The sequence below is a fragment of the Dromaius novaehollandiae genome, chromosome W (assembly GCF_036370855.1).
Source record: "Dromaius novaehollandiae isolate bDroNov1 chromosome W, bDroNov1.hap1, whole genome shotgun sequence".
NCBI classification, from domain to species: domain Eukaryota; kingdom Metazoa; phylum Chordata; class Aves; order Casuariiformes; family Dromaiidae; genus Dromaius; species Dromaius novaehollandiae.
Window position 1 is genome coordinate 28,127,835 of NC_088130.1, and position 20,845 is coordinate 28,148,679.

Sequence of the window (20,845 nt, forward strand, 5' to 3'; positions counted from 1 at the left end):
ACTTAATCAAGAGGATGGAATTGTTTACTTCCCAGTAACTTTTAACATGCTACATGTAGAACAGAATTTGTTCAGGCGTAGAAGGTGCGTTGTCTTGTAAACCTCTTGGGTGCATTCAGCTGCCGCTTCCACAGTTGTAAAACTAGATCAGTGCAGTACTGAGTCACTCAGTGATACCGATCTCATCTGTGTCTCGCGTGGCATGTGATCGCACTTCTGTAGAACTAGCCAAAGGATGTGGTAAAGAAAACAGACAAGACACAAGCTTGTCCATCTTCCATCAGCCAACGTAAAATTAGCATGAAGGCTGCTTATACAAAGTTCATCTTCCTGTGACAATGTGACCTCCCAAAGTTGGTTTATACCAGAGCAAGGCTGTGCATCACACAGCAGTGACATCTTCTGGTCCAGCGCCAGGAGCCTGAGGCCTGGAGGCACCATGTTCGTGAAAGTGCAGCATTAGTCCCCTTGTTTTGCCAGGGATTGGTGCTGCTTCGATCACGTCTGGATCCCTTCTGTCATGCCCAATATTTACATGCATAGTTTAGCTTGCTTTGAAAGAGGTAACCAAGAAGGTGCCCTTGTGAGATTGTATCCCATGTTTATAGTAAACGTGAGACTTTGATCTTTCCTGTGGTTGGAAGATGAACTGCCTCTAGTTCATTAGCTCGCCTGAATTTTTCATTTGTAACTCTTGGGCTTTTTCTTTATCTCTCCTTTCTTCCCCTTCTCTGAATTAAGTGCAAGACTTCAAACTTTTTCTGATTCATTAGTCTAAAAGGATGATTCAGGATGATGTCATGCAGGAAACCTTGAATCTAATACATCACATGTGGTGTTTGTACAATGATGACTGCATCCCAAGAGTGTCGGAAATTGCCTTTATCTGAGCTATTCATGCATTTTATGTAGACATCCATACTGAAAACACAGTTTCAAGAGAGGTGGAGAGCCATGCTCATGAAGTAGGTAGCCTCCTAGCACAGGAGAAGTCCCAACCCAGAAAAGGCCATTAATGTTCATACCTCTAAAGGAGGGGAGCAGGAAGTACCCTGAAATGATGGGTTATTATCTAGGGCTCTTGCATTTATATTTCAAAATCTAATTCTGAAGCTATGCAAACAAGTATAGGGAAAGATTTCAGAAATTAGGGTGGATTTTTGAAAGTAAGGGTTTCAGGATTGAGGCAACATTTCTGCTAGGAGGGTGATAAGCAAGTCTTAAAAAAATGTTTCAGCTCAGACTAAAATGCAAGTGTTTTGTTTTACTCATCACCTTCTGCTTCTTCACTCACAAATAAAAGTGTGACCTTAATCTTGCTTAAGATGTTAAAAGATTAGATGGAGGAGAGGTTCTTAGACTGAAATGGGGAAACTCCAGTGCTAATCTCCACAGAGGGTGAATCCGTACCCCAGAGTGTTTGTAGAGACATATAAGTACTCAGATGCTGGGGACTGTTTCTTGCTGAGCTGATGAAACCCAGCATGGGGACTGCTATCACCAAGTGCTAAAGACAGATTCTCTCATGAGGCATGAGCCTGGGCTTTGCTGCACAAAGCAGAACTTGTTCCTTGAGAAAGGAACTCAATAGGCCTACACAAACCTTCTATCTTTGCTCTCCTGCACTGGGTTTCAATCATGAGTTTGCTGTTCGGTCAAATTCAGCGTGCATAAGCTGCTTCCATCTTGTGCTGCTGTAATGGTGCTGAAGTGCAGAGGCAGATCTGTTGGGGCACATCAGGGTAATTGGAGGGAAACAGGAACAGAAATGAGACCAGCCTTAGGTGTTAGCGAGAAGGAGGAACAGAAGTAGATCCTTACTATCACAGTTACAAAGGAAATTGCTTTTGTTGAAAGTTCTCATAAGTAAGGAAGTTACTCAAACTATATCAAAACACTGCCTGCTCTCCTTGAATAACGTGTGAAGAGCATTATTCAAGTGCCTCTGAGTGTCTGGCTTGTAACTTTCACGGAGGACTGCAGATCTATGCATTGCAAAAAATGTTAACAGTCAAGGGAAAACCCCCTAGGCTAGGTCTGTCTTTCAGCTAATAGTTATTTTTCCCTCCCTCATTAACTGACCCTCAGTCAGTATTCCCTCTTAAATCTTCTGCTCTTCTTTTTACTCTTGGTAATGCTGAAAAGAGGAGATGAAATACCCTAGCAGCATAACCAAATTGGAAAATGAATGTGGAGTCCTACTGATGTACTTCAGACTTCTGGCACCTTCAGAATTGCATTATGTTTATTCATTTCTTCCCATGATTTTATAATCAAATGTTCCCTTCTCCAACGATAAATGTTAAGAGCAGGAAAAATGTATTAGTATCTGTTGGAACTGGGGAGAGAGAGAGTGGAGACAAGTAGATAAGCATTGCCTGAATAAGTGGCTGTTGCAGGCATTTTCATCTCTTGAAAAATAAAAACAGCCTTCTATTCTTGTTTTGCAACCATGTCAGATGGTTGCTCCTCCCTTTTCTCATTCCCTATCTCTTTGGGAATTCTGTTCTCCAAAGGCAATAGTAGCTTCTGCTGGAAATTTCTGATGGTGCAGGAGGTGAAAGGGTAGTGAGGAGCTCAAACAACTCATAGAAGCTGTACAGATGACTAGCACTGTGGAGAAAAGTGCTTTGGGGTCTTTTTGTTTGTTATTCTGCTGAGGAAGAAGTTTGGTGCTGACAGATATAAAGGATATACCTCCAAGGAACAGATTTGCTGAAGAAAAAATACCTCCTGCTTTGCAGGTAGAAACCATTCATTCTTCGCGCTACGCTTCCAAGGTACATCTGCACTTCCTTGAGACATCTTTTTGGCATGTGTCTCCCAGGGAGCCTGACCAGGAAAGCGGTCTCTCAGTGATTCTGAGACTGCATAACCCAGGGAAACTGGAGAAACTCCTGAAAGAAATGCCCGCTGTTGCCCTGGGCAATGGTTTGCTCTCTGCAGCATTATTCTATGTACTATGTGGCACACAAGCAAAAAAGTCTTTGGCTCTGATCTGTCTCTGTTTCTTTAAAGCTGTGGGTGAGGAATAGGAGAGAATTAAATTATCTTAAGTTCTTGCTTCCTTCAGAACCCTCATACTGTCTTCAACTCTTCTATATTTGTATGTTCAATAAACTTTATCAGCAATTTTAATGCTATTTGTTCTAGTAATCTCATGCTGTACCACCAAAAGCTTTGGGCTAATTGGTGGGAAAAGGCAACACTTCAGTGTTACAAAGTTCTGCAGCCACTCAACTGAACTTAGCTTGCAGCAAAGGTTTTGAGAAGAGTGTGTAATAACCATGCTCAGCAATACTAACAAAGATGAGAATTTGCTGGCCCTGCTCTTTTTTAAGATCTAATCTTATCTTGCTGTGAATTTGCCTGATGCTGAAATATGCTGTCCTGCAAAGTCCTCATGATGACTAGAGATCCACTCAGGAAGATCACTTTGTATCTGCACAGCTTTGGGACAGGATCAATACCAAAGTCTGCATGTTCTGTAATGACAGTGATGGCTTGAAAACCCCTGGGGAGTAGCTCTTGCTTACCATGCTAGGTAATCTGGAAAAAGAATGCTTGTGCCTGATACCCAGCCTGTGGTCAAAACAGCTTGTAGAAGAGTTGAGGATGGTGATGAGGAAAGGCACTTTTGGGTGTTTTATGCAGCTTTTCTGGAGTGAATTTATCTCAAGCATGCTCAAAACTATAACTGATCATTTACGTTCATAGGCTGTATCTTTGATCTAGGAGAAAGATGGATTTGAGCTCTTACAGATCAGCAAGCTGATAACATCATCAGAAATTCTTTTGGACTGGGCAAGGTCACACAAAATAACCAGTTAAAGAATGAATACAAAGTACATGAATGAACTTGAGAAAGGTTGTTTTCTGTCTGCCCTACCAAAAGTAGTAAGGAAATAACCCTTTAGCTAGGAAGCAACCCAAGTGTATGGGTAGCCATACAATGAGTTAGCTGTATCAGGCCAAGTATATCAAGACATAAGAAGCACAAGACATTACAGCAAGCTTCATCCATCTGTTGCATTCTCTTTCAAAGTCCTCGATGCCTTATGTTAATGTCTAGAGCTGGTGTTGTACCATGTCTAATGTAATGGACTCTAGCCACAAGAGCCTAAACAGGGCGTCTCAATGAAAACTTGAATTTTGAAGGAAAACAAAAGGTGGAAAGTCTTTAAAAATAAAAACAAAATAAACCCACAACTTTAAATGCTTCTATACTCTGTGGTTTACTTTGGTCCTTTCCCAACATAGACGGTATTCTTCTATCAGCTATAGGCTATAGTATTTGGTACATACGGAGGGATGCTAATAAGCACTGGTTTCTTTGAAGTGTGGTTGGATGCCATAGTAAGCAAAGAAAGCCAAGAGATGCAATGGAGAGATGTGCAAAGGTGAAGTCCTCTGTGAAAGTACAGAGGTTCTCATTCATAGCCAAGAGTATTTGGGAAATGGCAAAAGGCCATGGAAATGTTCTCCTCTCTTTTGCACAGTGTGGTGGGACCTTTATAAAGTAAACTGCTGGGAATGGAGGCCAGCTGGGACACAGTTGAGTATGAGAGTAGATGACATGATTTTGTTAAAGGAGCATGGATGTGATAGGGTAGAGTAGAATAGAGAGGATGAACTATGATGCTAAGATCTCTTTAATAACACTGAGTAACTTCTGAGTAAAGAGTAGTAGCAGCAGGTCTTAGGGTCTGCTTCTGCTGCCAGTTGGATTCCTGACAATTTTTATTAGCTGTAATTGAAAACACAATCTTATCCAAAATGTGTAAATAAGTTGATGTATGTGACAGAACAGGAGAACTGTAGTGTATGCATTGTTAAACTAGTATAATGCTAGCAATTGCATGCCTATAACAACTTAAACTGTTTTCTTTTGGAAAGCAAGTGTAAGTGTTGTGTGGGGGCAACTCGATACTTTTTATATAAACACCTGTAATTGCTTTTAAAATTCGGTTTTGAGTTGTAAAAATTTCTGCTCCTGAAGGCAATTAGGGTAGAAAAATATTGAATTTGAAAGAGGAGATTGCTAGGACCAGCAGCATTTATATGCCCATAACTTGCAGAAGGTTGTGTGATTATGAAATACGGTGTTGTATTTTTAAAAAGCAAGAAACTGCATGCTTACCATAGCAACCTTTTTGCTGCATAGTTCACATGCTACAAAGATACATGACAACTTGCTCAAGAAACTCCCACGCTTGCCCTTGCAATGTAACATTATGAATTTGTAAAGCTTTTTGTGGAAATTGTTTAAAGAAACAATTCCCAGCATCTAAATGCAACTGTTGGGTGACAGGAGAGGATTGAGGGTTTTTTTTCATCTTCTCATTCACTGAAAATTGCTCCTAAGGATCACAAAAAATGGTAAGCTTCTGTGAGTTAGATAACATTTGCTTTTTCTATTGTGTTATGTGAGCAGGGATAGGAAAGTAGCAAGTGTGTGATCCACTTGAGCTGATCAAAATCAATGGCACTTTGAAAGTGCCCTGGATTAAAGCAACTCTCCTGTGTAGACGATCCTTATGAGTTAAAGAAATGAAAGTCCCCTAATAGGCACTTAATTCATTGGATTGATTGCAACCAGTTCTCAGCTAATGTCTTCAGAGATTCCTGAGACATTCTGAGAGCAGAACTGGAATTATTAGTTGATTTGGTGCCTAGGGCTACAGTGCATTGGAGCCGAACAAATATGTGACAGAGTGTGTCCCTGCCCTGAAGTGGATATAATTTGAGAATTCATCCTGATTTCTGTAATTGAGAACTCGTGGGATTCCGTGCAGGCTGGTCGGCATGCAGTTTTACGGGAAGGCTGAGAAGAAGAATTCGCCGTTCTCCCTGGATTTCCCCACACCCACCCCCGCTGAACCAGGAATAAACGCGGAGAGAATCCACCCGGCTGCCCTGCTTCCCGCCCCTGCCAAGCTGGCTGCTTGTTAATGCTGCGAAGGAAAGTGGGCCGGGGTGGGCAGGAGAGCAGCTGCTCAGAACATTTTGGGGAGGGCATTCCTGAGAGAAAGTGCAAAAGCAATTGGGAGTGGTAGCCCCGCGCTCCAGAGCTCCAGATAAGTTTGCGATGCTGGTATGTGACCCAGCTCTCCCTGGTTCAAAAGTTGTTCTGTTTTTGAGATACCGTGGGCAAGAGAGCAGTAGCAGAGCTGGGAGCCGAGGGTGACAGCAGAGCAGGGCCTCCCCGATGAGGGCGCAGGCCTGCAACCCCAAGTTGAGGAGAGCAGAGTGGGGCTGTGGACAGCTGAGGGACCTGCTCACCAGCCCCAGCACCAAGGTGGGCCCAAGGTCAGGCCAGGGAACCCCATCAGTGGGTTCAGGTCAGCAAGGTACGTGCTGAGAACAGCGTACCTGCAAGACAGCTCAGGCAAGGACCTGGGGAAGGGCCTGAGCTTAAATGCAGCTCCTGAGCCAAGGGAGGCTGAGGCACTCGACAAGGTCTCCCCAGCTCTTTGCCACTGTGTAGCTGTTCTCCCTACAGCCTGACCTGGGGCTGTGCCACAGCAGAGCTGACTTTCAGCACAGGCAGCTAAACCCTGAGGAGCAGGAGGAAGAGGCTGCAGCATCTCTGCTTCTCACTCAGAGTCCGCACAACCTCCGTGATTTTTGAAAGCTTTTTCTCATTTAATTTTGCAATTTCCACAGCTCCAGCCTCATGGTAATATGTTTCGTGGGTTCCCTGATACACTCATCTTTCCACCCATTGCACTACAGATTATGGAGGCAGAAAGCAAACTGCACATAGCAACTATATCAGGCATGCTAATAATGTTTGTTTGCCTCAGATACTCAAATGCCATTGAACAGAACAGGCATCTATTGTGAAATGACGTTCTCGTGACCCGGCCCTCCCAGCAAGGCATTGCAACCACAGGAAACCGTAGAAATAGAAAGCTCTTAGCCCTGTCTTGAGTGACTGCCTTGCCTTTCGTAGGGGGCTGTCAACTGAGCTCTGTGATTCCCTGTTCCCCTCCTGCTGATTCAGCTCTCAAATTGCAAAAAATGAAAGTGGCAGCAGTGTACTCCTCCTCCTCTGAATCCTTCCCTCCCAAGCTGCCTCCCGGCACTTTTTGTAGCCCAGCAAGGGGCAGGGAGGGACGTGGAGCAGCAGCAGCACTGGGGATAGAGGCTTTGTGGGGGCACACTGAAGATCTGTGGCAATTTTGAGCCTCGGAGGGAAACGGCTCCCTCAAAAGGCCAAGTCTGAACCCTGATGGATGCTGTGCTATCACGGTAACCGTGTTGCCACATCAGCTTGCGATGCCCACATGGTAGATAAGTGCGAAGTTGGGAGAACAGAGTGTAAAATGCTGTGAAGTGTTCAAATGGAAAGTGTTATAAATGGGGAAAATATCACTTACGTTATGGAGGCAAGGACTGTTTAGTGAAATTAGCTTGACAGTTTCCAAGATGAGCTCCTGTGTTTGACTTTTCTCTCTCCTCCTCTCCCCTCTTGACCTAATATAGTACCAAAATGACACTGGAGTAGAAAGGTCAGATTTTGACAGCGTATTACATTGGCAGCTCTATATTTGTGAGGGTGAAACTGGATATGATTTGCAGTGGTAACGTAAAAATTATTCCTCCTCTTTTCCTCTGTAAATGTGCTATCTAGTATTATTTGATGCTGAATTTCTTAGTCTTGGATGCTGTGACAAACCAAGGCAGGGCTGTGCCAGACCTGTCCAAATGCCAACTTCCAATCCTCCTGCCCAGGAGTGGGCGCAGCCCTAACGTCAGTGAGCTGACCCTTGTCCTGCCTTCTACATTGTGGTAAATGACAGGGGATGGGACCGCAAAGCAGGGCTGCAGACAGTGAGAAAACCTCTGCTCTGAACAGCATTGCAGACTCAGTTCAGTTCCCCGGTCCTGGCATGTGGGTGAGAGGGCTGGGGAGCCCGGGATGTGTGCTGGGAGGGAGCGAAGCACCCTCACCACATTTTTTTGCTCCCTTGCGTGAGCAGCAAGGTGCTGGTTGTGTTCAGAGCTGGAAAAGGATGGAGGAAGGACTAAGGTTAGAGCCCTGGAGCCTGTCGCTAAGTAGAGTTGCTGTGGTTTATTTAACCCCCCCGTTCATGCTACGCTGCTCTCAAGCTCTGAATTTGAGGTGGGCCCAAGACTGCCATTTGCTCTACCCACCCATAAGTAACCTCACTTATTGCAAATATTATAGAAGTTGTACGACCCTTGTGTACCCACATGCTTTGGGGTATCTGTGCAAAGACCTGTTCTTTGGGCTCTAAATGGGTTTATTGTGTGTGTTTTGTTTTTTTAACTGAACATGCATCTCCTCTTGTGCTATATCTGACAGCATGTACAGAACAGGGAAGCTATGGTAGATGAATTAGATACCATGCAGAAGGTGTCTCCTGCTCTCGGACAGCTGTTCCTGGAGTCTGGATGCATTGCATCTCTGCAGAGATCACATCATGGAGTTCTTGCCTACTTTCTTCTTTCCCCTTGGTTTAGATTTTGTACAAGTTTTTGTAGAAGTGGATTATTTTCTGGTACTTAAAAGCCAGTCTTAGGGTCTACGAGCTAAAGGATCCTGTTTGTATTAATTTTGTATCTGGAAATTCTGTAAAGGGTTTATGTTGGGGATTTTAGAATAAATATGTAGTGGCGACATCCAGAAAAAAAGGCTGTGAACTTGTCAATGTTTACAGATTTCTGGGTTTCTGGATTTGCCCTTGTTAGGGAGAGGCAACATTTTAGGAGAGTCCTTCACTCTCCCCTCTGTAGTAGAGGAGAGAAATGAAATATAAGATGGTTTAGCTTGCATTGTAAGCAAATCCTTGATAGAGATACATTGTGTATTAATATATATGTATACAAGGTCAAATGTTGTCTCAGTGATAGTGAGATGGCTGCTTTAGTCACTTGCTAGTGAGAGGACCACTACTGGTTCCTGGAAATCTGGTCGGTCAGTCGTGGTATAAAATCAAAATAGATAAATGAGCTTTCTGATCCAGGGAGGTTTTAGAAATTCCTCCGACTCTGGTATCTAGAAAATTCTTTCCTGAGGTTAGAAAAAGCTCACTGTGTGGAGCACAATTTAGCAGCACTGAAGCTGAACTCCTTAGACACAGCTGCTCTTTGCAGGCTATTTTGTTTCAGTCTTCCCTCCGCTGTGGTTCGGGTTTCATGGTGATTGCGACAAGCCCTTACCAACAGCTGCTGCGGCTGAACAGAGAGGGCTCCTGCTCTCTGCCACTGCCGAGCTTTCCCTCGGAGCTACCGCCAGGATGTCTAATTTAAAAAAGCATGTGGTGTTTCATCATTATCTCATTTTCCGAATATGATTTTTGGGACCAATCTGAGTTAATTGATTTCCCTCTTATGACACTGGGATCGATGGTATTTATAGCAACCTAATTTAAGTTTTCACTTGCTCAAATGGATATGCTGTTCATATTAAGTTTAAAGATGTACTTGGATCTCACTGAGGGCTCAGTTTTCCGGGCTAGGAGGCTCCTGTAGATGGTATCTTGCCAGCTGCCGGAGGATAGCCTTGTGGTCACAGGGAGTTCAGGTTGTGAATGGGCAGCGGTGTTTCCTTTTTTGCCTTTCTTAATCAATTTGTTCATGTTAAACTACTCTGGGATTTTAGTCTATTGGCAGAAATGAATGTGTGCTGTAGGATTATGCATTTATGAAGTTAAAAAAAAAGTTTTAGGTGCTACAGTATTTTAATGATGGGTTTCTTCTCCAGGGGTTGCTGTGAGTAGCAGTGAAAGTTTTTGCACCCTGCAATGCACATGAATCCCCCCACTTTCCCCAGAACCCCACCCCCCAGTACTGCAATGTTATCTCTTTAGTCAGCTAAGCTTAATTGACATAGGCACTTATTTAAGATAACATGTTTGTGTTTTCATGTTTGTTTTTTTTTTTTTTTATTACACCAAACACTTGCCAGTGGGTAAAATAAAAGCAAGCTAAAGTAATACTTGGCTAGTATGATCCTCTGTCACAGATTCCAGGCAGTTCAGAAGCTGGTCACAGTGTCATCATCTGCGTTTGTTCCTGAGTGTCACCAACTCCCTCTGTCACACCCTGCCTTTTCAGCAGCTGGGTGCATTCCAGCTGCTCCTGTAGCTGTTTCAGAAAAATAAGTCCGGTTGATTTTTGATGCCCTCAGTCATAAAGAGAAGATTTTCACAGACACTCTTCCAGACTTATTAAAGAACTTTGGAATTGGGACAACAAAATAATTCCAGTTTGTTCAGTCCTGTGTTTACAGAGAAGAGACTTTTTTTTTGAGGGGGTAAATCATTGCGACTCGTTTGTGTTATCTGTCTTAAATGAGCAGTTTTGCTGTATTAGAATACAATATTTTGCTAAATTACTCACTTTTCTTGAGTGCCTCTGGCATTCGCAGAGGAGAGTGGAATGGAGCTGTTGGAGGTTTTGAGAGTGCAATAAGCCTAAGCCAGAGCCCTTAGCCGTAACTGCCTCTGCTCAGGCCCCAGGCTGTGCAGGGGCAAGATAAGACTGCGTAGGGCTTGGACCCTCTTTCCTTATTACTGCTTTGTACTATGGACAGGTGGACCCTGTGTGTGTTTCCTGCTCTAGCTGAATACTCTGAGTGTCTGTAAGGCTTACGTCTGCACAGGAGGGCTCTGCTATTTAGCAGTCCTGGAAAAAAAAGTTTTAATTTCTTCTAGAACATTGTCCGTGAAGGAACTTAATTCTGGTGTAGCTGAAAATGAATTAATATCTCAATGTATTCATGGCCAGAAGTATCGTCTAAACAAGTTTAGACTTAAAACAGCTTTCAGTAATAATTATTTCTTTTAAAACTGTGTTTTTAGCACCTCCTTAAGAAATGCATCATCTCTGACCTACACTTCACGAGGTACAGCTTCAGAAGTGCAGTGTCAAGAGGGAGTTGCTCTGTTTTTGCCTCCTCCTTCCCTCCCTCCCTCCCCTCTCACAAAGGTCATTTGCCTGAAAGCACTAGGCTACCAATTCCTTCCTTGTCTCATGTGGGAAGCACACAGGAAAAGAAAGAGCTTCATGTAAAGCCTTTGATCCACATCTACTCTGAAGCAGGCTCTTCAGGAACAAAAAAATACACTGCTTTTTGCAGTAAATGGGGTTTCCCTAAATGTAAAGGAAGCTCTTGCTTGAATATATAGAATTTGAAAGAAAACTAGCTGGGATACCATATTCTGTATTGGTATCAGATGCTAAAGAGCGTGGGCCAAGTATCCTTGGATTTATGTGACACTGGTTGAGGCTGCATTTGACACTGATGTATCAGGAGACCAGGGGCCACAAGAGAAACGAGCGGTTGTTCCCTGTAGTGCTCATCACCAGCAAGTCTGCACATTAGTTCTCAGTTGTAGTTGGGGTTGCATCTTGTTCTCCAGCTGCCAAGGTAGTCTTTTGCATGAGACGAGGTAGAGGGCCGCTGTCTATGCGATTAAGTTTTATTTTGCAATATGATATTTAATATGAACTTCGTATTTGCTTTTTAGCATTAAGTTATTTCAAGAAAAATGTTTCTGCAGCAACCCCACTTGATTTGATTATACCTTCTTGGCTTTCAAACACATATTTGAGAGAGATTCCATTTCCCTGTCAGAGCATACTGTAATTAAAGCAACACTACTTATTTTCATGTCCAATTTCATCTTACTGCTAAGGCTTTATTTTTTCCTTTTTGTTTTCTGTTACTGTCCTGCCAGTCATTTACCTCCAGGAATCATAGGACTGACTGGAAGAACATCTGATCTTTGTTCTTTTTGCTACTAATTTGGTTAGCAGACAACAGAAACCTTCCATTCAAGAGAACTTGCAGGAGGAGGCTTGTTGTCTTTACCTGCGATAGTGCTAAGCAGCCCTTCCTCTTGCATTGTTGGTTGTCCTGGATTCATTCTGGGGAGGAATAAAAAATGCACTATCCTCCCTCCCCCTTCTCACTTTGTTTACTAAATCTCTATGGAAGTTTAAAAGATAAAAAACGGAACAAAAAAACCCAACTCCCCCACCTCTGAAAAACCAAAAAACCCTTCCTTGTGTTAGATAATGGGATCTCAATTAAAATTCAACCTATTTAAGAGACTAGTATCTTCTTATTATCTTATCTCTTTAAGTGACTTAGCATGTGCAACAGTGGAAGCAGAAGAATCAAATGCAAGCACTTGAGCTGAAGGGTACAGCCAAAGAGGTTATAGTTGGGGCTGATCAAATTAAACAATGCTGTTTTGTTTACATTGCAGGCTGTGGTTTCATTTATGCACAGAAGACATAAATAACTAGTTTTAACTTACAGGATTTTCAAAATGTAGGATGGTATGCTGCTGTTTAGGGATGCAAACTAGTATCCAAGCATTGTAACATGTGAAGCATCAGGAAATTTGATAGAAGCTAATGCATTCTCCAAGCTCAAAAAGCAAGTTGGTTATTTATGTACTGACATATGAATTCAGAAACTGTATGTGGACACTTCTAAGGTCAATATGAATAAATCAGTTTTTCTCCACAAACTTGCTCACATAGAAGTGTGTGACCATGTAATTCTATGTGAAGGCTAATAATAAGCCCTTCTAAAAGCATTAAAACTTTGATGTTTATTTACTGTGTTCAGGAAATCAAGGTGTACCTTGTACCCTACCAAACATTTGGTTTATTTATTGACGTCTCTTTACAGTTATTTTTCACATAATATCATCCTGTCAAAGATTTCTTTTTCTTCATGTCGCAAATAGAAGCTAGACAGATGTTCAGATTTAATGAACTGGGCCAGTTAGTAAAAACTCTTGAGGCAAAAGTGTCCTAGGAAGGAGACTTTATAGCTGATGTACCAAAATGATATTTGCAAGATTTTTTTTTCTCCATCACTACTGCTTTAATTAAGCACTAATAGTGCTTGTTTTTCTGGAGAGGAATCTTGATCTGTGAGTTGGTTTACCCCCCGCCCTCCATGCATGTATGAATGCAATGAGCATCTACAAGCTTAGGAGTACTACACATGATTAGAGCCTGCTGTAGACCTCAGATATGCCTGCCAAGGAGATGTATGTAAAAAGTTGAGAATCAGTAGGAATACCTATAAGTCATTGCCAGTTTTGCATGTGCAGTAGGATACATCCTAATGATGAAGATGAGTTGATTTAGTTATAAGTGTTTAGGGGATCACTACTGTGGTGGTGGGCTTTTTTCTTCCCATGAAAGCACAAATTTGAGGCTGAGGAGAACTTCACAACTTATTTCCCCTTAATATCTCGCTTTCACATTTAAAGGTCTTTGGGAATGGGTTGAGGTGTCCTACCATAACGGTGAGCATAGGAACATTGAAAAATAGCGTTGATAGCTAACACTGCATTGCATCAAGGAGAAATAAAAACATCGGTAGTAAATGCGCACAGAAAGCAGAATGTAGATTTCTTTGTGTACAAATGAGTAAGCATAGGCATGCTTTAATATTTAGACAGTCAGATCGCTCTGGCCGGAAAAGTTGCACTATAAGCTGGAGAGTGTGTGAGATCTCTCTGACACTGTGGACTCCAACTCCAAAGGAACTGACAATACCTTCTGACCAGTTGTGTAGTGCATGCATGAAGAATGTTAGGACTCTATGGGAAAAATATTCTAGGATTTCGCTACTTTAAAATTTTTTGTTCATTTGTTTAATGGGGGTTGTTGTGCTGGTTCTGCAGAGAACGTTACATTTTCAGGTGTCTGATGCCCACCCTCAGACTCAGAAACCACTGGATTTTGAGATGGAAGAACTTTCCCTCAGTTTTGATTGCAGTGATCTTTTCCTTTCCCCTGCTCCTCTGCCTGCCTTCGAAAGGTGGCATGTGATAATGAAAATCGGGAGATAATGAAAGGGTTTCCCAGTTCTAACCTTGTTTATCTGGCAATACTGCCCTTAGTTAGCATGAATCCCCCTCCTTCCAGTTTCACCTGTTGCTAGAAGAGGTTTTGTTTTGGAATCCGTTGGATTCCCTGGTGGAGCCACAACTTTTTTGGCCTCTGACTGCCTTCCCCTGAGGGGAAGGCAACAGCAGCTGTGCAAGACTGTGAGGACTGAAGCTCTTCAGCAAGAGTTTTCAGAGCAAAGAAAGAAATTGCACAAATTGACGGGAATTAAGGGACGGAAGGAAAACGCTAAAAACTAGATGAGCAGCTAAATCTGTTTTAGAAATGCATTTCTAGCTTAATTCTTGAAAATGAGTTGTCTGTAGTTGTAGCCTATTATTTAGATTTTGTAATTTTAAATAGACAGCAGTCTTCAAAAGTTAATGGTATATGGTATCCTTCCAAGTTAATTGCCAGGTACAAAGACCAAGAAAGTTTCATTGGGTTTGTAGGCAGACCTCAAGACCTGAAGCAACATAAGATAAAAAGTAAAAGGGAAACTCCATCAGTAGCAGTGCAAAAATGCAAAGCCTGAGTAAAAGGGTTTAGATTTTTTGCACTATCACTTGCTAAGGTCAAAGAGTTTCCCTTAACTAGGGAAAGCCTTGACCAAGGCTTTGGTCAAGTGGAAGTTGGTCATTTCCTTATTTATCCTTTGTGACCTTGACTGCCAAAGCTAGGTGTCTACGATTTGCAGGCAATGCATCTGAAGAGTTAAATCCTTTAGAAATATGGTCCCTAATTCTGTATGCATAGCAGAGAGCTGCCAATAGCTGGCTGGTGGAAACGCTTTCCTGAGAGGCAGGTGGCCTAGTAGCTAGGCCTCCAGTCTAGACGTAGATCTCTCTGCTGTGGGTTTGTTTGGTGACCTTCGTGGATGAGTTCCCTCTGCTTTCAATCTTATACAGGCTTAGATGCTTTCAGAAGAGAGCTGGGACAATCCTGCTGTGAGCAATGACAGCCCAAACACAAGAGACCCGTGCTCGTTGTGAACTAGCACAAAACCTGTTTTTGCTGTATTGCCAATAAGGGTCATCTGAATACTGATAATATCACGACTTCAGCAAAGCAGATTTAACAGGGAATGAAGTCTGAGCAGGAGGGCTCTTGCCTTCTGATACAAACTCTTTGCAGTTGTCTGCTTTTGACTATGACTTTTTTCTAGTTGTGTTATGTACTGTCTAAATATACCTTAACATCACAGCTTATAGAGGAGAGGTACTTTGTTAAGAAATAAGGTCTTCCTCTTCCAACTTCTGTCATGTGTTGGCCCAGAGGGTGATTAGCAAGCGCTGAAAACTTTCAAGGGCAGAAACGCACAACAGTTGAGCACAAGCAATGCATACAGTGTGAAGTCCGAAGCCAAATGTCTTTCACTCTTTGGAAACCTGCTGGGAGATATTGTAGCCAGTTGCAAACCATCTGTGCAGCCACAGAAAACAAAATAAAGAAGGTGGCTTGTATCTGAAATGATGTGAGGATGGTTTGTATCTGATGATCACACCGATTCTTTTCTGGAGTCTGTTGCTTTTGCTGTGTTACTTTTTTATTTAGTCCTCCAATAGATGTCCAATAGCTTGAAGCAGAGTGAATGAGGTAACTGCAAAGATGAATGGATCTGTATAAACAGATGCAGTGATTTTGTGAACTTCAAAGAAAAGCCAAGGAAATTCTCTGCTGTTATCAAACTGAAGGAAGACAAATGAATAATGTATAAACACCTCCATAAGGTGAAAAAATTGTACCTTAAGAGGGAAAAGAAAACACTCTGAGCTGCTTTTACGGTAAAAAGGTGTGTTGTACAATTGAAAGGCTCTGAGCTTTTGAACAACAGCGTAACTGGCAGAGAAAGGTGCTAACTGTTGTTAATAATGAGGAAAATAATGCTGTGCATCTCTGTGCTGTGTGCTCCTATCTCCTCACTGACAAAATTCACCTATATTAGTGGCACTGCAGTTTTTTCCCCTCTGAGGGTGGAACTGATCTCGACAGCCCATTTGAGAGCTGAGTGGCCTGACTGACCTGTAGCTAGGAGCAAGCGAAATATAATGGCAACCTTGTAGGATGGGTTTTTCTCTGACGTTAGGAGTCCGTAGGGCCCTGCCTTTCTAACTTAGCCTGCTTGAAACGGAAGTAAATTCTGCTCTGCCTTGGGTCTGTCAGCCATACCGTGGCGGGGGGGGGGGGGCGTACGCTCTGTCGGGTGTAGCTGGCCAAGTGTGTTTTCAGGGAAATCAGTTTGTTCTTTGAGGTCAGGATGTTTCATGGAGACATGTTGTTCTCCTCATGACTTGGAAAAAGTGAGGGAGACTTCAGCTGAGATTAGAGTGCGGGGCTGAAATGTGTCCAAGGCAAGTAGGAACTACCACTGTTTGATTGTAGCAAAATGCTAGTCTTGTGTGTGCTGCAAAGCAAGACTTGAGCCAGGATCTCCAGGAATATCCCATTCCTGTGCATTTACCAGCATACACCCACTTGTGCTTTGCCATGAATACCTTTGAAAAGCTGCTTTTTTTTTCTTTTTTGGTCTTTGTTCCCATAAAGAACAAAATCAAATGTTAAAAGCTGATGTGATGCTGAATTATTTCCCCTCGCCCCCAAGAGCTGTGCAGCTGAATGCTCTTGCAGCTCCCTGGGACCTCAGCAGAAATGTGGCAGTGTCTCTGCACCATGGCCTGGCTCTGGGGATCCAGACAGCTTTTGCTTTTCCTTCATGCCTGTTTTTTGCTGGAAGATGCAATAGTAGCGGGCTTCCCTTCTTGCCCCCTGAGGAACAGACATGTGGCGGAAACTTTTCTTTGGAAGATGCTACAGGTCATGAAGACCCGAGTGTATGAACGAATCCGTGCCTGGATTAGTTTAGCCTCTCTAAGGTAGTGTAAAAGCATCACATTTACAGAGCAAGAGAGTGCCCAAGAATTAACTATTCTTTCTTTAAAAGTAATGAGAGAATGTACAGTTCCATAACCTCGCTTTGCAAAGAGCTGCAGTGGGCGCTTTGCACTGGAGTTTCGTATTGGCACCCCAAGGCTGGGGGTGGTGGTTTGCAGCGATTTTGAGGAGTACAGAAAAGCGGCTGGAAGAGGGCAGGTTGTTCAGATTGCCAGGAGCCCAGGCTTGGAAAGCCTTGCAGCAGCGAAGATAGTGGTCCAGGCTGGGTACTCCTGCAGCAGGGCATCTGCTGACTTCTGGGCACTGGCATGACCTCACTGCTGTTAGGTCTTATTTATACTTCTTGGAGATTAGCATCAGACAAAAAAATGCTTTGTCATGTAAAAATAGCTTACTTGTGCTACAGATCACACTTAAGTTCTGTAGGAATTCTTCACATTTATGAGGCAGAAACTACTTGTGCTGTTAACGGCAGCCGGGAAGATGGATATGTATGGTAAGGGAGGCGTGTTAATGTTATGGTGAGGGGACAGGTGCTTTAGAGAATTGAATCCTGCGTTAAAGTTTTGGGGTTTGGGATTTTTTTTGTTTGTTTGTGTGCTTGTTTTAAAGTATTAATTCTTGAATCATTTATTTAGAAAAGTATTTTATTTCTAAGTTTCCGTGCAATGTTCTCCATTGTTGTGGGTATTCTGATTCTTGGGGGTTTTCTGCTGTTTTTAACTTATTTTCTCTCCACAAGTGTGAGGGAATGGCTGCATGATCTTTGCTTATAACAGGGTAAGACTCCAAATCCAAAACACTTGCACAGGATGCCAGCTATTTTATGTGCTGGCATTGCTCTGCATGACCTGCCCGTTACGCTTGGGACTTACCCTAAAGCATTTTGGGGTTGTGCAAGAAGTGACGGGCTAGGAACAGAAACTGTCGTAACAGTTAGTTACCGGTGGGTGAAAATCCACCGGGAGGTCTCCTGGCTAGCAAGCGGGCAGAGGCGACTGCTGCCGTGCTCGGGTTACCCACCAGCCCACCTCGTGTAATACGGTGTCCAGCACGTGAAAATGAAGCCTTTTTAACTTCTGGAAACAGGAGGGTCCCTCTGAGGGAGGAGTAAAGGAGGTGCTCAGTCTTAGGGCACTGTCAGCAGTTGTGTTAACTCCAGTGCAGCTGCGAGTGGATGGTATTGCTCACTAAGAAGTGAACAGACTATTTCGCAGAAACTAGTAAATGTATTCAGTGTTGAAAGGTTTTAGCTCCAACAATGAAAGCTGCACTGGATTTCAGCATTTGACCTAGGGGTGAGGCATAGTATGTCCCCTTTCTGATCCCATTAAACCATTAAGGGCTTTAGCTAAAGCCCATTGGAATCTATTTAAAAGGCTACTATTAATTTAGACTGACTTTCCTTCACGGCCTTTGTTTCCAAAATACTTCCATGGCGATATTTTTGTTTGTTTGTTTTTAACCAGTGTCCTCGTTACTCTTTCTGTAATCCTGTCTCCCACCCCATTCCCTGTTATTGGTATTTATGAGATTTTTCTTCTGGCTGGGTATGCTTCTGCCTTCGTGGGTTACAGAATTACTAGGGACTGGCTGAAGTTAGGTTCCTGGCCACGACTGCAAGCTTTCCATAATCCAGTGATTTTTGAAATTCCTTGGCTGGGGGCAGGAGTGAGGTGCTGAGTAACGAAAAGAGGACTTCAGATCCGCTGATGGGCAAGTGGTATCCATGCTAGACTTCTGTGCGTTTGGCACCACTTAAAGAAAATACTAATTGGGCAAGTTGGAAGTATGGGAGTCTGAAAGTGTGTGGGCTGTCAACAGACAAGCAGGAGCACTTTTTGGTGTATGGCTTGAAAGGAGCATCCCTGCTTAAAAAAAAAAAATTAAAAAAAAATTAAAAAACCCTCAGCATGAAATTCTTTCTTCAAACCACAGCACTAATCTCTTGCCAGTAATTCAAGGAATATTCAAATCATGCAAATCTGAAAGAAGGAAGGGCGAAATATAACACGTCAACTCTTCCCACATACTTTGTATACAGTCTAGTACAGTCACAAACGGTGAAGCTGCATAAATATTTCAGCAGCAAATTCTCATGTGCTTTTTCTAAGTGACTGGTTAATGCCCAAATGGTTGCATGTTACAAATCACCTCTGAAGTGGCTGCATCTCTTGTGAGATAAAGCACTTACAGCATTTCACATATCATTAACTTCCTGCAATGTTTTAAGTGAAAAGTAAACTGCAGAGACAACAATGATTTAGCTTTTCCCGTTCATTTACTGTATAGCCAAGTACTTTCGTGGCACTTTGCTTGAGTGTGTACTACAAAAATTCCTGTATTATGCCCACAGTGCACTGGGAGTTTAGAGAGATGTTAACCCCACTCGAATTGAGGGGGAACTGAGATTTTTAATATAACTTTTATGATAATTTAGAGCTGGGGTCCCAAAAGAGTTTAAGTGCCACTGTGCTTGGATTTTTGTCATACCTCTTCCAAAGATCAAGCTGCTTAGTGCAATCCTCAGACGTGGTTTAGGTACCCAAAGCCTCTCCTTGAATAACAGGGAGAAATAACTCCTCAAACGAAGATTTCTTTGTAGTGGGTCAGCGTGTTTTGGGGGGAGGTAGGAAGAGAGTTTAGAAGAAAAATGACTAAATGCACAAAGTTGAGTAACATGGTGTGGGAAAAGGACTTAGGCCCTAAGCAGGGAGTACTTCTGTCTGTCTGGGCTCATCACCCCACTCCATCTGTTGGAGTTAAGCTCTCTCCTGTTACATTTGATGTCTCTTAAGTCACAGCTGAAGAAAAATAATCCTTGTCTTCTAGTTCATCACTTAATAGGACAATAGAGACTCAAAATCTTTAGTGAGAAACAAGCATTAAAATGGTAGTTTATGCTCTTGAACTCTGACCATTTCGTTGTTATAACTATTCTGTATATTTTCATGTTGAAGCAATTTTAGCCTTGATCAGACTAAGCGTTCCTATAACCGTCGCCCAGATTGCATTCAGTCTGTTACCAGCTTGCTAGTTTTGCCTGTGTGACAGCAATAGTGAAGTAAGAAACAACTTTATGTAATGTTGTCATCTTGTTTGCTTTTTGCAATATATTAAACGCAACATCCAGTAAAAATATAAACACATCTTTTAACAGTAGTAAGCTCAGCACTTCGTAGCAGAATTCTAAGCAGTCCTCTCTGTGAGCTTTTAGGCTCATAATTTTGTTTTCCTAAAGCAATAAAAATACACAATAAGGCACATTCCCCTTGATTCATTTACTTACTGTGAGAGTCTCATGGATTTCTGTTACATATAAAAGGGCGCTGCCTGATGCAAATGTTCAGACTGTCTCTGACTCCATAGAAGTGGAAGAAGCAAAGCACCAAGTCACCGGTGCTCCCCCCATCCAGTAAGGCAAGAGAGAGGCTGTCAGGAAACGTGCACTCGACACGTCTTATTACCTGTGGGGCCTGAGCACAGCCTTCCTGCTGTCTAGGGGAGAGCATGCTGTGACAGGGAGAACGGCGCTGACTGATGTGCCGTCGTTACGGCATGCGCCTGGAAAGGAGCAGGAGAAGAAACGTGCATGCTGGTGCTTTCTCTTATATATATCTTTATATTCTGGTCATCTGAGCACATACAGAAAATGACACAGCTGAACCAAATCTTCTTCCAGAAATGAAAAATTTTCCTGTCCTATGAGTGTCTTTGCTAGCAAGCTTTTGGGTTATTTCAGCTGCTTTTCCTCAAAAAAAAAGAGGAATTTTCTGTTTTGGCAGATGCACTGATCTCCAAGTATGTTCACAGGTTTGGCTTACGTACATTCACCGCTGAGGGAATAGAAATCAAATCTTGGGGAACAGAGTGATATTTCCTACAGATTAATTTGGATAGATAAATTGTCCTCTGTGACTCCTCTTTCATGGGAGACTTATGTACTAGCAATGGTACAGGCTACCAGGATGTGCAATTAAAATATGAATTTACTTGCCATCAACATACTCTGACAGTCATCTTGCAAGTTACTTGAAGCAGTAGTATGTGTGCAGCTTCCGGG

At 42.7% G+C, this 20,845-nt stretch overlaps 1 long non-coding RNA gene across 13 annotated transcripts in view; it reads left to right on the forward strand.

The window, feature by feature from the left end:
- LOC112985812 (uncharacterized) overlaps nt 1-20,845 on the forward strand; it is a 152,641-nt gene that overhangs the window by 101,909 nt on the left and 29,887 nt on the right. The gene's annotated exons all lie outside the window — the stretch shown is intronic.